Consider the following 7,395-nt stretch of genomic DNA (forward strand, 5'->3'; position numbering starts at 1 on the left):
TTAATCTTCATAGCTGAGATTTATTATAACCCATTTACAGATAAAGACACTGAGCTTCAGAAAGATTATGTGCCTTGCCTCTGGCCACACAGCTAAAAAGTGGATTTTAAGAAAAAGTGGATTCAAACTCAGATCTGTCTGCATTCAAAGCCCAAGTACTGAACCACTCTAAAAATGGCCCCTGCAATCTTAATTTTCATTCAGTATGATTAAAGCTTCCCTGGTCTCCATGGTCTGCAAAACAATCTCAAACCCAAACAGCTCGTCTTCTTAAGGTTTTCCAACTATTTTTCAACTTGGCAACAGCAACTTCTCACCGCATAGTTTAGAAAATCTCTTAACATTCAGCTGAGGGGGTATATGTATTTTTCGTTTGGGGATTACGAGTGTTCTCTGTGTTGCTGAGTCACCTCTTCGATATTTACCCAATGCTCAGGGCTTGCCATGGCGGTGGGATGAGATTAGAAATTGGAAGTCAAAGTCTAACCATATCCACCTTAGGAAACCGGGGTCATCACCAGGCAGCTCTGCTCCCGCCCTAAAGCCACCTGCCCCCTGTCTTCTCCCACTGTGCTTTTATTTTTATTTACTTATTTTTTAATTTTTTAAAATGTTTTTTTATTTATTTTTGAGACAGAGAGAGACAGAGCATGAGCAGCAGGGGAGGGGCAGAGAGAGGGGGAGACACAGAATCCGAAGTGGGCTCCAGGCTCCGAGCTGTCAGCACAGAGCCCGATGCGGGGCTCGAACTCACGGACCGTGAGATCATGACCTGAGCCGAAGTCGGACGCTTAACCGACTGAGCCACCCAGGCGCCCCCACTGTGCTTTTATTGGGTGCCTGCAGAATTCCCATAGTAAGTTACTTTCTTGAGCAGGTCTGAAAATTTGCCAGGTGGAGACAGTTATGTTCAAAATTAATTCCCCTGAAATATAAAATGCGTTAATTAAAAAAAAGAAAGAAAGAAAAATCCGTTCTATGTTTGCCTCCCGTGTGATTTGTCTCTCATTTGCTCATCCCTGGGTTTAAGGAATTGAGGGCAAGGCAGGTGAAGCCTGTGCACGCGGCTCTCTGGGCCCACTCTGCAAGGTTTACTCTCAGGGAGGTGGGATGCTTCACCCTGCCCACCTCTGAAAGAGGACAGTCTCATGTACACATCTCTGCAGGGATCAAGTGTTCCTATTTTCAAAGGGAAATGTCGCCGCCCCCCCCCCCCCCCCACATCTTGGCTTGGTTCAAAGTGCAGAACACAGCAGGGACCAGCCTGAGCAGCAGGGCTGTGCCCCAGGTGGGGGTTCCTGAGAGCACCCCCCCCCCTTCCAGCAGCTGTGCTTCCAGAAGCCAATTTCACTGGCCACAGGCATTGGAATCACTGGGTGTTTGTTAAAATGCAGATTCCGGGGCAGGGGGATGGAGGAAGTGGTGGAGAGAGAAAATAATGCAGATTCCCAGGCTGGCCGGCACAGAGGCATCAGAATCCAGGCATTTGCCCAAGTTCCAGAGGTGATCTGATGCCCAGCAGAGTTTCAGAATCCTTTCTTTTTAAAAAAAAAAATTTTTTTTTAATGTTTATTTATTTTTGAGACAGAGACAGAGCATGAGTGGGGGAGGGTAGACACACACACACACACACACACACACACACACACACACAGAATCCGAAGCAGGCTCCAGGCTCTGAGCTGTTAGCACAGGGCCCGATGTGGGCTTGAACTAGCCAACTGCGAGATCATGACCCGAGCTAAAGTTGGATGCTCAACCGACTGAGCCACCCAGGTGCCCCTCAGAATCCTTTCTACTTGTGAGTCAGTAAAGTACTCTAAGGCTGAGCTGAAATATATTGGTTTAGGGTGATTTTCCTGGGATATTAACACATAAGGTTTCCCTTTAAACTTTTTCCCTCTTGGAATCCAATTTTGCAGAGCCAGTTGAATGATCAGAGTTCATGTAATTATCTAGAAGTCAGCCTCCCGTGCTCTCCTTGGAGATGCATGTGGGTGAAACTGAGTGGAAAACCCACTCTCTCCATCTCCAAGTGGCTTTCGCTGGTGGGCATGAGTTCTGCTGGAAACCCAGCGCCTTTGTGGTAGAGAGCATGCTTTATTTCACTCCCTTTGTGCTCAGGCTGCGAGGTCTCTTCTCTGGACAAGTTCCTTCCTCCACCTGTTTGCAGCTGCCTAGTTTAAGCCTTCTCAGCCTCTAAAAGCCCCAATCCTGCAGTTTGTGTGTGATTCTCTTATCTGTTTAATAGATTCCATTTATATCGATGTAATATGCATGTTTCATGTACCTACTATGTGTGAACATTATGCAGGGTTTTGGGGAATAGAATGGAATAGATAGAAAGGTAACTAAAAGGAGGTCCCCAGGACACCTGGGTGGCTCAGTCAGTTAAGCATCAGATTTTGGCTCAGGGCATGATCTCATGGTTCATAGATTTGAGCCCTGTGTTGGGCTCTGTGCAGAGCTTACAGCGCAGAGCCTGCTTCAGATTCTCTGTCTCCCTCTCTCTGCTCCTCTCCCACCCACACTCTCTCAAAAATAAATAAACATAACAAAAAGTAAAAGGAGGTCCCTGCTGCCTGGGAGCTGCAGACCAACTGGGAGAGACATCATGGCACAACTGACTATTGTGCAGGAAAATAGAGTGGTGCTAAGTGAGGGTACAAGCAACCCTGGAGGGGCGACTTATTCATAGAGAAGGGAGGGCTGCTGGGAGGCAGTGCCATCACTGTGAGACTGGACAGAACAAATCGCCCAGAAGTCAAGGGGATCGTCGAGGGGGAGCAAGAGGGATGACCGACACAACTAGTACTCTGTGCGTAAAAGATGTCACTCTACTCTTTTATCCCAGGTTTTAGGTTGTACCTCTAGAGGTAGTGGGACAAATGAGCTTTGAAAAGCTCAGTACCTGGAACCCAAGGTTGTTAATTGACTACCATTCGGTGTGTGGCCAGCTGTGTTCACCAAAGCCTGGAGCCAGTTGGTCTCTGATCTTCTCTGTCATTGTCATCAGCAGCCAGCATGGTGCCCACAAATTCCAAGTGCTGACAAATGGGGCAAGTTTAGTCACACCTCAGCTTAACCCTCTCGTTGGCCATAAACCAAACTAGTTATCTAAAAACCATGTGGCCCTCAAGTGCTCTGTGTGTTTGGGATCAGTGAAGTAGGATGTGCTTCTGGGGCTTCAGAAGCAGCATGGACTCATCTCTGCCTCTGGCACTTTGAGGGTGAGAGTCACACGTGGTCACACCACACATGGCTTTTCATTTATAAACAGTGATGCCCCAAACCTCTAGTTGTTGGGTACTGGTTGGATTTCCTCCCCCTTTCTGGGACTCACATGCTCTGCCTTTTGTGATCAAGTTTCTTGACCCATTTCTACCTCCTTTGAGGGTATAAGGTGTATTAGCACACAGTTGTGCAAATTCTATGGTCCATGTAGGGTGCTTGTCCACCTGTAAAGAAACCAAAACACACTAGACTACAAAGAAGTCAATTTCTGCAACCCCAGAAACGACTCTATCGTGTGTTGGGTGGGGCTGGCTCTATAACTCTGTGATGTGTTTGAGCTACACTCTCATACAGGTGCTCACTTTTGCCAGGACCAAGTATTTGTAGACATTACAATATGCTTGTTTTAGTGAAGAATCTTTTGATTGCAAGTAACAGGGACCTAACTAAAACTTACTCATGTTAAAAATGAATGCATTAACTAGGAATAGAAGTAAATCAGCTAAACATAGTAAAGGCCATGTATGAAAAGTTCACAGTGGACATGACACTCAATTGTGAAAGACTGAAGGCTTTTCTTGTAAGATCGGGAGTAAGACAAGGATCCCTGCATTTGCCACTTCTGTTCAACATCGTACTAGAAGTCCTAGCCAGAAATATTCATCAAAAAAAGAAATAAAAGCTATCCAGATTGGACAGGAAGAAGTAAAATTGTCTGTTTGCAGACAACATAAGTTTATGTGTAGAAAACCCTAAAGACTACATGCACACATACCTGTCACAACGAATAAATTCAGCAATGCTGCAAGATACAAAATCAACACATTTTAAAATCCGTTGCATTTCTATATACTACCAATGAACAGCCCTAAAAGGAAATGGAGAAAGCAATTCCATTTACGATACCATCAAAAAGAGTAAGATACTTAGGAATAAACTTAACTAGGGAGGTGAAGGATGTACAACTGAAAACTATAAAACTTTGCTGAAAGAAATCAAAGAAGACACAGATGAGTGGAAAGACATCCCATGTTCATGGATGCAAAGACTTAATATTGCTCAGAGGTCAGTATTAACCCAGGTGATCTACACATTCAGTGTAATTCCTATTGAAATCCTGATGGTAGTGGGATTTTTTTTTCCTTGCAGAAATAGAAAAATCTATTCTAAAATTCATATGATCTCAAGGGAACTTAAATAGTCAAAACAGTATTGAAAAAGAACAAAGTTGGAGGTCTCACACATCCTAATTAAAAAAATTTTTTTACAAAGCCGATTTATTACAAAGTTATAGTAATCAAAATGGTGTGGCACTGGCACCGAGATATACATACAAACCAATGCAATAAAATAGAAAGTCCAGAAATCAACCCCATTTATATGATCAAATGATTTTCAACAAAGTTGCCAAGACCATCCAGTAAGGGAAAGGAAGTCTTTTCAACAAATGGTGTTGAGAAAACTGTATATCCACATGGAAAAGAATAAAATGGGGCCCTTGTCTTTCACCAAATGCAAAAATTAATCAAATGGATCAAAGGTAAGAGTTCAAACTATAATACTTTTAGAAGAAAACAGGGGAAGAACTTCACGACATTAGATTTGGTAATGAGCTCTTGGATATCATACCACAGCAAAGGCAACAAAAGAAAAAAGAACAAATAGGACTACATCAAAATTAAAAACTTCTCTGCATCAAAGGACATAATTGAGTGAAAGATAACCTATGGAGTGGGAGAAAATATATGCAAGTCATTTATCTTATAAGGGGCTAATATCTATGATGTACAAGCAACTCCCATGACTCAAAAACAATAAAAAATCAAAGAACTCAAAAAAATGGGCCAAGAACTTGAATAGATATACAAATTGTCAATAAGCACATGATGACTAGATGTTCATATCATTAATCACTAGGGAAATTAAAATCAAAACCATAATGAGATACCACTGCACACTCGTTAGGATGACTGTCAAAAGGAGGAAATAACAAATATTGTTGGTAGAAATGTAAAATGTTACAGCCTGAAGAAAACAGTGTGGTGATTCCTCAAAAAATTAAAAATAGAAATACCATATGATCCAGCAATTCTACTTCTGAGTATATACCTAAAATCAGGGGCTTAAAAAGATATTTGTATGTCCATGTTCATAGCAGCATTTTTCACAAGAGCCAAAAGGTGAAGGAACACCAATGTCCGTTGATGGAAGAATAGAAAAGCGAAATGAGGTACATACAAATAATAGAAAATGATATGAGTCTATTCATATCATATGAATATGGTCCAACCTCGAAAGGAAAGAAAGGAAATGCCAACACACACTGCAACAGGGATGAGCCTTGAGCACATTACGCTAAGTGAAATAAGCCGGTTACAAAAGACAAATACCTTGTTATTCCACTTACATGAGGTACCTAGAGTAGTCAGAATCACAGAAGGTAGAATGGTGGCTGCAGGGTCTGCGTGGAGGAGATGGGGAGTCGTTTTATGGGTATAGTTCCAGTTCTAGAGATGGTGGTCGTAATGGTTGCACAACAGTGTGAATGTACTTAATACCAGTGAACTGTACGCTTAAAAATATTCAAGATGGTAAATTTTATATTATGTGTTTTTTACAACAATTAAAAACATATACAAAATTATGCATTGGCTTATGTAATGTAGAATTCAGGGATAGATCTGGGCTTTCAAACAATGGTCTTCGGACTTTTGAATCTCCCAGCCCTCCTTCCTCTGTGTTGCTTGTTCTCAGAATGGCTCTTGCCATCCTGGCAGCTAAACTGCACAGTGACATTTCTGAGCTTACATAGTTTTCTATTTCTCAGTCTTAAGCATGTAAAATATCATGGGAGGACTCTGATTGGTTCTGCTTGGGCCACATGACCATCTCTGTGACCAATCACGGTGGGCAGGGAAAGCAGATCTGAGCCACCCCTATCACTATCGAGGAAGTGAGGCTGTGTAACATGCAAGGTCATCATGTAACAGGAGAGAAAGGATGTTCTCCCAAAGAAGGGGTGTTGGATAGACAACCCATGACCTCTGTAATGTCTGGATTCTATCTTTCAAAGTCACTTCCACCATTTGAGGCAGACTGTGAGCACTTTGCCTGAGTTGTGGAGATTGGCTTTCTTCCAATTCCACTCTCCTTTTCAAGTGACCACAGCCCTCCAGAGGGTCTCCAGGTTCATGGCACACCCACCTTCCAGAGGAGAAGGGTTTCTACTCCAAGTCCCTGCAATGGCTTTCAAGTTGGGTGTGGCTCTGAACAGAGCAAGACAGGCGCTCTCCTGATAGTCTGATTGATTTTTCAGCTTCAGTTCTGTTAACCTAATGCTACCTCTTGGGACATTGAGTAATGCCCACCAGAGTCTTACATCTACCCACTTAACTTCCATTTGAAAGATTTATGTGTGAGGTTGGATACATTATTACTCTTGTGTAGACAGTCATCAGTGTTTGTGAATTAAGATCGATGATGTGGGCAGCCACCTACACAAATTGCTTAAAAGTCGTTAATTTGTGGTTGGCGTTAACATGTTTGATGGATATCACCAGATACGAATCAGAAAGAACTCTTGGCTCATTTCAGGATCGATGGGGGCCTATTGCAATACTTTCTACAGAAGTAGGATGGATTACCCAGTGAGGGGTTTCCCCCAGGTGTGGTGCCCTCTACGACCTGCTTTCCAGGAACCTGAAGAACTGGTTTAAAATGCAGATTCCTGAGATTTACCCAGATAAACTGAATCAGAGTCTCTGGGGACGGGACCCAGGAATCTGTATTTTTTTTTAAAAATTTTTTCAACGTTTATTTATTTTTGGGACAGAGAGAGACAGAGCATGAACGGGGGAGGGGCAGAGAGAGAGGGAGACACAGAATCGGAAACAGGCTCCAGGCTCTGAGCCATCAGCCCAGAGCCCGACGCGGGGCTCGAACTCCCGGACCGCGAGATCGTGACCTGGCTGAAGGCGGACGCTTAACCGAGTGCGCCACCCAGGCGCCCCGGAACCTGTATTGTTATCAAGCTCCCCTGGTAAAGTTTGAGGGCCCTACTCTGGAATTTCCATAATTTATACTGCTGTGGCTATTTTACAAGGGTGGCAAAATGCAGGAGGAATCTTTCCTTTCATACACTGATCAGTGTATGGCTCACCA

This window comes from Lynx rufus, unplaced genomic scaffold, assembly GCF_022079265.1.
Source record: "Lynx rufus isolate CCGP_SWC_20201006 ecotype Redwood Valley unplaced genomic scaffold, mLynRuf1.p SCAF_11, whole genome shotgun sequence".
Taxonomy (NCBI): domain Eukaryota; kingdom Metazoa; phylum Chordata; class Mammalia; order Carnivora; family Felidae; genus Lynx; species Lynx rufus.